Raw genomic sequence first — 10705 nt, forward strand, 5'->3', positions numbered from 1 at the left:
ATGGCCATTCTGTCTCCTTAAATGTTCAAGTCTGTTTTAAAGTAAGCAGTCAGCAATTAAAAGGTTGTTTATGGTTCTCTGCAAAAATAATATAAAAATCATAATATGTAAAAATTAAAATCAATGTTGAAAAAGTGTTGCTATGTCTTTTCTCCTTCTATTGATACACCCTTCCAAATCAAGACTAAACTTTTAAGTTAGCTGATTTATTTGCATTAATTATTAAGTAGAAATTAATTGAAATATAACGTTAATTTGAGGATTATGTGGCTCATAGACAATGTTTAGACATCAGAAATCATCACACAAGTAAGAAAAGAAGAACACAAAGCAGGTCTTGGTGCCTTAAATTTAAAATACTTTGAATGTTTGAACAAAACATCTGCACATGCAGACGGGTGACAAATGAAAGGAAAAACCAACATAAAGTGTGTCAGTAAGGTGTTGGACGACCTGAACAGCTTCAAAGCACCTTGTTATTGATTCTACAGTCTCTGAACTCTTCTGGAGGGATGAACGCCGTTCTTCAGAAAGATATTCCCTCATGTGGTGTTGTGATGATGGTGGTGGAGAGCGCTGTCTAACACGTCAGTCCAAAATCTCCCATAGGTGGGAGTTGGGTTAAGATCTGGTGACTGTGAAGGTCATAGCATATGATTCACATCATTTAATACTCATCAAACCATTCAGTGACCCCCTGTGCCCTATTGTCATCCTGGAAGAGACCACTCCCATCAGGATAGAAATGTTTCATCATGAGATAAAAGTGATCACTCACAACAACTTTGTATTGATTAGCAGTGACCCTTCCCTCTAAGGGGACAAGTGGACCCAAACCATGCCAGCAAAATGCCCCCCAAAGCATCCCAGAGCCCCCTGATCCCTTCACTGTAGGGGTCAAGCATTCAGACCTGGACCTTTCCCTTGGTGAATGCCACACATGCACTTGACCACAATTTCCAACCCTATTTAATAATGTCTTTCCCATAGATATAATCTTACTGTTCTTATTGAAACAGGATCCAGCTGAACAGTCTTTGTGACTGAAGCTCCCGCCATCTGTTGCTCCAACAATCAACCTTCTTTCAAAGCCACTTAGATCTTTTCCTCTTGCCACCTTGATACAAATCAACTGGACCTGCTCAGTGTTTTTATGCGTCCCACAGAGCATGATTGGATGTTAATTGCTTAATTGTACCATGCAGTGCACCTGTGTGGAAGCATCTGCATTCGTTATGTTTCTCCACTTATTTATTCAGGTTTTTTCTTTACTTTGTCCCCCCCCCCCCCTCCCCATCTGTATCTAAAGTCAGTGATGATTTCCAGTCAAAGCAAGTCCAATGATGACCACCAGGGGGAGGCACCTCCACACCAACTGTTTGACCGCAGCAGGATGACAAAAATCACCTGCATGAATGTATGATGTGTGACATGAAAGTGATGGATATATTTATTTAAAACAGAGGCAGAGACTCTGCTCAGGGTGGAAAATAAAACTTCTGTTTCCATGAACCCCTAATAACAAGTGGGACAGAGTGAGTCATCCAATGAAGTTGTGTATATATAAAACTCAGTGTTTCTTTTGACATTATAATGGGAATATGCTATTTAATAATAATAATTTTATACATTTTATAAATTATCTTAAATTATGGGTAAATCATGTAAGTAAGACTGATTACTGGGCTCAGTTTGTTGTTGTCATGACTGGCTTTATTGCATAGATAGATATATTATAATGGGCTTTAAATGAACTCCTGTGCGGCTGTTGCAAAAACTAAGCAAATCATACTGTGATTATGGTTTCTGATTATGGTTTCCAACAAGAGTACACCTTTATTCAAGATAACTTCATCCACGATTACCATATCAATCTTCTATGTGCAAAGACATGAAATCACTGGATGATAATTAACAGAATCACTTTATCCTGGATAGTCAAACAATGTGAAACACTGTCTGGACTTAAAGCAGAAGGAGCTGGTCCAGACTGTGATGGACTCACATGGTCCGACCAGTCATGATGTTGTACAAATATAATGACAATCAGCTTAACGATTGCGTGTCCATCTCATCGGAAACATCTAAAAATATCCTCCAGCTCAGTTCAGACAGATCAGTTACTGCCTGAAGATGTGAAACGAATCAACATGAGGTGAAAAGCGTCAAACATCGTGTCCCTGTCCAAATATCTGGCTGCTAAATGTCCAACCAGAGTCTTTATTTTAATCCCAATGTGTACAGAACATGCACGGCTCTTTTGATTCATTCTGTCTCGTGTTTTAGCCTCCCACTAAGTTGGAATTGTCATTATGTAAGACCATTTCTCAAAGTGAAAGGGAACAGATTGGGATATTCTACTAATCCCACAAGTTCAGAGTTTTTAGTGCTAGTTCAAAATCTGTGAGAAGACCATGAAACACTCCCTGTTGTTGTATGAAAATACAACATGACAGTATAAGCCAGTGCTCTGAGTCATGCTCCCCCTCCACGGATTTTCATTTCATGCTGAAAGTAACATCTGCTGTTCACATGATCCTAAAAAGGATTCACTTTTTGTAAGTCAGTTAAAACCTCAACATTGAATTTTTATGACCAAACAAACCACTAGCAAGAACAGAATCATGCTAGTTCTGTGTTTGCTTGACTGTTGATCAAGAAGATAAAGCTAGCTTTAGACTCTGCTGGTTAGAAAGCAGTTTCTTGGTAATAATGAAGTATATCATTTGCATTCGCCCGATCTGTACCATTTGATTATGTTCACTTTTTTCTTTGCTTTTCGTCAGAACATTATGAACAAGACAAAGAATGGCTGTGTTAAGGCTGTATTCTCTTACTTACAGTCATGTTTGGACCCAATGCTAACATTAGCATACTAACATGCTCACAATGACAATGCAAACATGCTGATGTTTAGCAGGTATAAAATTTACTATGCTACATGCCCTGACTATATTGGTGCCCTAGAGCTCCCAAAACAGTGTGACAATGGTACCTCCAGTCCAGACAAGTCCTCCCAGTCCTCCAGACAAAAAGGCAAGTGGGGGTCAAGGCACCATTCAGTCAGTGTTTGGTGGCCTGACTGTCGATCGAAAACTGACAGTAAGTCGTTGAAAATTAAACCAGATGAAAACAATGCAAGTCAGTGGAGAAAAAGGGAGGAAAAAACGTTAAGAGGAGAAAACACATGAGCTGTGTCGCTATAACCACATCTGTTGGTGAAAACAAACAACTCCTTTAGCGCCCTAGGTGATCTGTAGGCCTGTGCCTCTTTATTTTAGGGTTTTCTAATTAGCTGTAAACATAAAGTACAGCTGAGGCTGATAAGAATGTCATTAGTTTTGTAGATATTTGGTCATAAACCAAAGTGTTGGACCAGTTTTGAGCTAATGATAGCATGAAGTGTTGCTAGCTAGAGACCTCGAATGTTTTTACCAAATTTCATGTCAATTTCTCCAATATTTGTCAAGATATTTCAAAATGGTGGATCGACCGACTGACCTAAGGCCACTACACCCGCATGGATAAAAATCTGTGTATTTGTTTAGATTATCTTTTTGAACAAAATGTGTGCATCTTTATTGGCTACAGACATAATTATTGTTATTAAAGAGACTAAACTTCTATTGGAATTATGCACTTTCTTAAAATCCAAAGCATCCGTACATGTATTTATTTTCGGGGGCGTTCTGGGGTTCGGGGTTCGGGGTTTGGGTCTGTGGCTCCTGTTGCGTAGAGAAACCTGCCAGGTTTGTAACAACACACAAAAACAACTGTTCAGTTTCCTTTTTTTATTCATAGATTTGCATTTTTTTGTAGACAGGTTCAATAAAATCTTAATGCACATTTTGAGATTCTGGTCACATTATTGTCTTTACACATTAATCAATTTAAGAAAGAAAATAATATTAAACAATATGTTCAGGATCATTTGTCTGATTTTTTTCATATGTGATCTTCCAAAATTATTAAAATTAAAAATTAAACTATATTAGAACAAAAGTCCAGGTTGGTGTTGAAAAGAACATACTGTACAGCATCAAAGCATTTTTTTTTTTATCACATTTTCATTAAAATACTGTTTCCATGGTCCAGAATTAACTTTCACTCAGTAAACAGCATAAACAGCAGCATATAAATATGATCTAATGTAACATCTGCAACAAACACGCCTCCAGAGGTGAAGACAAGAAGCATAAAGAGTCACATTTATCTGAAAAATTAAGAAATTAAACAGATTTCTCACACCTGATCAAAACAGATTTGGGTCATTTAATGTTTAATTTAATCCTGTATGATGATGTGTGATCACACGTATCTTCATCATGTTTTCTTTATTTGATCTTTTTGTGCAGTAACTCATGAATCACCTGACGAGACGAGCATCAGTATTTTCAGCACGTTCCCAAAAACAACAGACATACTGTATATGTACATTTACATAAAAGCAATTTAAACCTTGAGAATAATGTTTGAATCCAGATTTACAAACATAATCAAATACAAAATAATATTAACTGAAGGTCTATTTACTGGCTTCTCCTGGAACTTCTCATCTCACAACCTTTAGCTCCAGAAAATGTGTGTAAGTGAGTTAAAATTCAAGTCATTTGTCAAACTACTGTTGTTCAGTTTCCGTAACAATCGATCACATGTCACATTATTATTAACAAGGTTATTTTATCATAACAGCTGCAGGTCTTTACAAAAGACACATTGCAAGAAATACAGAAACGTTTGCTGTGTTTGATTTTATCCTCGTCTCTCAGCTTGTTGTGTCTTTTCAAAGATAAAAACATCAGTGAGACCTGCTGTTGTGGAACAAGTGTCTATTTAAAGGAATTTTAAATGTTTTCTGCACCAGAGATACTTTAACACAAAACATGATGGATGTTGTTTCCAATCAAAAATATAGAGAGCTGGAGAGAAAAGACTTTGTCTCATATATATTCATGTTTCACATCTTTTATGCACAACAGTAGTTCTATTTGTGTTTTATTCTGTTTTAAGTGGACAATAATTTTCAGATTTTACAAACAGCTGCTGCTCACTTGTTTCATCACTTTTGGAAACTTTCACAAGAGACCTCAAAGATGAAGGTTGCAAACTGCTATCAGGAGCCATTTGTAGATTCCCTTCAGGTTTAGATGTTTGAGACTCAGCAGGTTGTGATCATTTGGGCGACTTCTTGTACCGTTTTGGTGGTTTCCACTGACAAAAGGTTTGGCTTTATTCCAATAAATTGTCCCCACATTGAGCTGAGTTCAGTCAGCTCAGCTCGACACGCAATGATGGAACCGTCTGGACAAAATGTTACTGCACCAAAATCACAGACCACGAGCTGAAATCTACACCGTTAGTCCACAAGATCCTTCATGACTCGTCTCACCCCGCTAACTACCTTTATAACTTCCTCCCCTCTTTAAAAACACTGAAACGTATCACCAGGTTCTGCACAACACTCTGAGGGTTTGTATGCAATGGCTGACATCTTATCTGGTATGTGGTACTGATAGCGTCCCCATGGGAACACTTATTTTATTTATTTATTTATTTATTTATGGTGATGTGATGGTTTTGTTTGTTTTTGTTTCCAAACCAAATTCGACCGAAAGCTGACGACCATCAAAACCAAATGTCACCAACCAATGTTCACTTTATTACAACTATATTTAAGCTTTTTTTCCTATTCCAGTTATCATTCTGTCAGAGTTCTGTGAACACTTGAGTGAAAACATTTATAAATTTTATTTATAAGACGTCTTTTATACTATTATTTCTATTTTCTAGTTATTTTTCATTATTGTACCAGCAGGTTTTGAGCATTCCTAAATATAATAATAAAACACAGGAGCAGTTAATCAGAAACCCTCTCCTAAATGAAAATTTAAAAAATGGACAACTTTTATGACGATTGGTTAGAAGTTTTGTCAGTCATATCTACTACAGCAACCACATTTATCTGTAATTTGTTTTAATCTGATTAATCATCTAAAGACAATAAATCACAATAAAAAAGGAAAACTGATGCCAAGCACCTTGCAGCTCTATAAGTGTCACTTTTTACCCAGGAGTCTGGGTTATGTTCAGTTTTCAGTCTGATTTTTGGGGTTTTCGTGCTGCTTTCTCTGAGCCTCATGTAGGCATCAGATGAGCCGCCGGGTCCCAAACACGCCAAAATCTCAGCCTGTTGACAACCTGAAGCTTACGTAAGCCTCCCCACGGACAAAAAAGCAGCACAGGGGAAAACAAATACATAATACATGGTCCTAATACTCTGTGGCAGTCAGCATATAATCCACAAACATGAAATATGGGAGGGGGGGCGGCGGATAATTGTGCAATTCATATTATGGATGGGAAGCGGCCATTGGTGGCTGTGTGCTGGGTTTTTTTATGTAAGAGGATTTCTCACAGTGAGGGCCTCTGTGGCACGAGTCCTCTAAAGACTGGATCATCTGTCAGACGGAGCCAGAGCCAATGAGCAGAGGGGACGGCCTGACGTGGGAGACGAGAGTCTTTTTGGTCGAGGGGGGATTTTGTTGTTTCAGGAAGAGAGATTAAGCCAGTTTGCCTTTTTTTTCACCGTCACATCTCTGCTGAGGTATTTTTTTAAACATTTTTCAGGCAGGATTTTATGCCTTTCACCCTCCATATAAAACAAAAATGGGCACAGAAACAATTAATTCTAATTTCTGACAATAAAAAATCAGCTAGAAAGGAAATGAACCTGTCTGTACAATGATATTCCTCCATCAAAAATACTGTACATTGTGATACTGTTGCTTTAATACTTGATTTTGTCAGAGTTTCCAACTCCAAAAATATCTTCCCAGCTGATGATACTACAGGTGTTACGACATAATCAGGGACTTCATCTTTAATTACTCAAATTATGACAAAAATATAACATAAGAATCCAAAAAAGTTTATATTTTCATTTTGTTTAAGGGGCCCTGGTGCAACTTTCTCCCGCTTCTCCCTCCCAAAAAGTCAGACATTAATAAACTGCTTCTCTTATTGAGGATTTAAATTTATATTAAATTATACATCAACCTTTTTTTGCTACAGACTCAATGTTACAATGAAATGACATCACCTGATAAATTTGGGGATTTTTGAATCAACAAAAATTTATAAACACCGCCCACTATATATGATGGACTTTTAGTTGCTTTTAGGAAAGCAACAGACTCCTTAAATTGAGGTGAAAACATGAAAATCACATCACAACATCATCAAAATCATAGTTTGGGTGAAAAGTTTTGAAATGTTTTTCACAACAACAGTGACTCTCAGTCTAAAACAGTCAAGTTTGAGCAGCAGCGTGTCTTTATATTCAAGATAATATTGTGTAAAAAGAGACACAATCGTCACCGGTGCTGAATCTTCATCATACTTTGCTATTATACCTTCACAATGGCAGAAATTTGACTCGTCACAGCAGGAAAAGCTCCAGTGTCACTGTTGACACTGATCATAGCTTCTTTTCCAATTAGCTTAAACGTGACAGGTAGAGAGCTAGCATGTTAAAATGAATGAAATTCAGCCATTAACGCTCTTGAGTTGTTTTGCAGCAGTTAGATGGCATTTTAAAAACAGAACTCAGCTTAAATTAACAGACATGGTTTCCTTGTTTTGGACATTTTAACAGCAACCTCTGACCCTTCTGGTTGTTTTTTTTTATGTGGATACCATCAGCTAACTTGTTGTAGCTAGCTTTAGCAGTGGTTAGTTAGCCTAGTTAGCCTCCTAGCTCGCTATGGCAAAAAACAACTTCCTGTGTCAGCTTTTCTCATCAATTCCTCTTCAGGTTTGAACTTATTGGACACTTTCAGCATTTAAACACAATGTTTTCCCACAGTTTTCCTCAGCCTGCTTCAGCTAGCATAGCAAACGTCACATATGTCCAATGAAGAAGAGCAGTGTCAAAGCACCGATGAGGAAATATTGGTTTTAAATGTTGTTGTTTTTTCTCAGGGGAAACATTTTATCATTGTGGACAGACCGTAAACAACTGCAAAATCATGAAAACACCTTTCAAGGTTCAATCAAGTAAAATTTATCATTTATATTTTTCCCTTAAGGTTTGTGCAGGAAGAGCTTTGTGTCTGAATCACAGAGTAATGTCGGGAGCGCTGAGGTCACAAATACCTCCACCAGAAAAACCTTCCTTGTGTATCTGTGTTGAGCAGTATTTTCCGACATTATCTGTGTTCACGTCATCTCCCAGCAGATGTTCATGAATGCTGCCGGCTGTGATTACTGACAACATCCTGCTTTCTTTAATCAAGTAATTCTGTTCAATGTAGTGGATTCATTTCCACCACTGTCCAGCAGACTGTAAACCAACTCAGTTCCAGTTACTCATCAGCTCAATGTGACGACGTAGTGACAGATTGAAACACCTCTGATGTTTCTGCAGGTCCTGAAGAGGCCAAAGAGTTCAAAGTTCGGTGTCTGCAGCGTCCCGGAGGAGAATAATCCCACAGTGAAACGCGGCCTGTTTGATGTCGGTGCTGCTCAGCAGTCTGCGGTGATCGTTTCCTTTCTGAACAGACATGCTGTGTGCTGCAGATGGAAAGAATTCAAGGTGCTTCTGGGATTTGCTGTCTTTTCAACAGGTGTGGCCAAGACCCTGGAAAACATGGAAAAAGATGTGGTGATTTAATTTGAGCAACTTTTGCATGTTTCAATTTGTCTGTTAAATCTGCACACTCTCCATTTTATATTTACTTTTCCTGTAATATGAGTGATTTTTTGTTTGATAGTTGGCAGGTCAACTGATTAGTGCAGATATTGCCACCATGTGTCCATTTATAAATCAATGTTAACACACTAAACTACGATGGTGAACATTATAACTGCTAAACATCAGCTAAAAGCATTGCCGTGTCTAAGCACAGCCTCACAGAGCTGCTACTGTTTATCTATGATCACACTGTCAATCAGACCAATAATTGTAAATCTGATGCCTGTTTGTTTAAGCATACAAATATAAGTTGACACCATTGGCTCAGTAATGAAATAATAATTTTCTGTATGAGATAAACAGTTGATGTTTGCTGCATTGTCTCAGTAAACAAACATCAGGCTCTTTTAACACCATCCACTAAATCTCTGTTAACACCAACATCTGCTGCTCGCCACATCTGTAAACCCTCACACAGAGGCCACCCAAGGGTTAGTCCCACTGTCCAGCATACGTCAAAGGGATGAGTGACGCACATGCATCCGTCCATCCATTCATTATTTCTCTGTCCAGCAAGGGTTTATGTTGTCAGCTCACTTCGACTGTGTTGGGGGGGGGGGGGAGACGGGCGGGCGGCTCATGCAGAGGATTTACTGGCGGGTTCAGAGCTTCATGCAGCAGGACGAAGAGCTTAGAGTCTGGGACCTCGATGTCCAGAGTTTGGGGGGGGAGGGGAGACGACAGAGTCACAGTCTGGTGCTGCTGATGTGTCCACTCTGTATATCAGAGTCTTATAAAATTTATAATGGACGGTTCAAACTAGAGCTGCAACTATTAGTCAATTAATCCATTAGTCAATGGACAGAAAATGAATCAGCAACTATTTTGATAGTTGAATAATCGTTTTAGTGATTTTCTAAGCAAATGTGCAAAACATTTGCTGGTTTTAGCTTCTCAGATGTGATGATTTAAAGCTTTTCTTTGTCATACCTGATAGTAAACTGATAATCTTTTGGGTTTTGGACTGTTCAGACTCTAAAAGATGCACATGTAATATGTAAATATGTGACTCTCTGTGTGACTCTGTGGCAGCGTCTGTCGGTCCACCATTGTCATCCAGATTGAAACATCTCAACAACTATTGGATGGGTTGCAGAGATCAAATATTTTAATTATCCAGTGAAATATCTCGAAATCTATTATATGGACTGACACTAAATTTGCTACCAACAGTCATGGTTTCTAGACGATGTAGTTTGATGACGGTTCACCGAGCACCATCTGTACATTGACACCTGTACATTTGGATCAAAGAGAAATGTCTCAACAACGATTAACAACCCACTAGAAATTACATTAACATCATTCTAATTAGTTTTGCCAGTTATGTTTTGAGGAACACATACTTGCTGCCTGGACTATGTTTAGTGGCAATGTTTTTTGACTAAAGAAGGTATTATATATGTTTATTGGATGGTTGGGTGGATGGTGGACCTAACTCATTCGGCAGCCGAAGCTCAAACAATGGAAAACATGGTGGAAATATGACATTTCTGTTTGTTTCATGTATTCATCTGACGAAGGTTACAGTCTCCTCCTCATCGCTTCACACACGTTTTCAGCTCTTCAGTGACGTTTAGGTCACATGATTCATGTACGTCATCATTTATTCGCTAAATCTACACACTTGCACTCTTGAGAATTACAAGAAGCAAAGTGTTATTACTAAAACTGGAAGTCATAACCATGGGGACATTTTCAGTGCAATTACTTTTCATGTCTAGATTGCTTCTTTTAGTTTACCGCAGAGAGCAAAGTTTCCTCGTTTATTGGCTTCCACCAATTAGGTTTAACTTTAGTCAGTCGTTTCAGTGAGAACGCATCTATAACAGCATCCAGAAACCATGATCCAGTCGGCACGACATTGATGTAAAGCTACGTGTAGACAGCTTTACACAAATGTTACACAGAGGTTTAAAATGATTTACAAGAAACATTCCAACCATATTTGAG

This window comes from Thunnus thynnus, chromosome 20 (genome assembly GCF_963924715.1).
Source record: "Thunnus thynnus chromosome 20, fThuThy2.1, whole genome shotgun sequence".
In the NCBI taxonomy this organism is placed as follows: domain Eukaryota; kingdom Metazoa; phylum Chordata; class Actinopteri; order Scombriformes; family Scombridae; genus Thunnus; species Thunnus thynnus.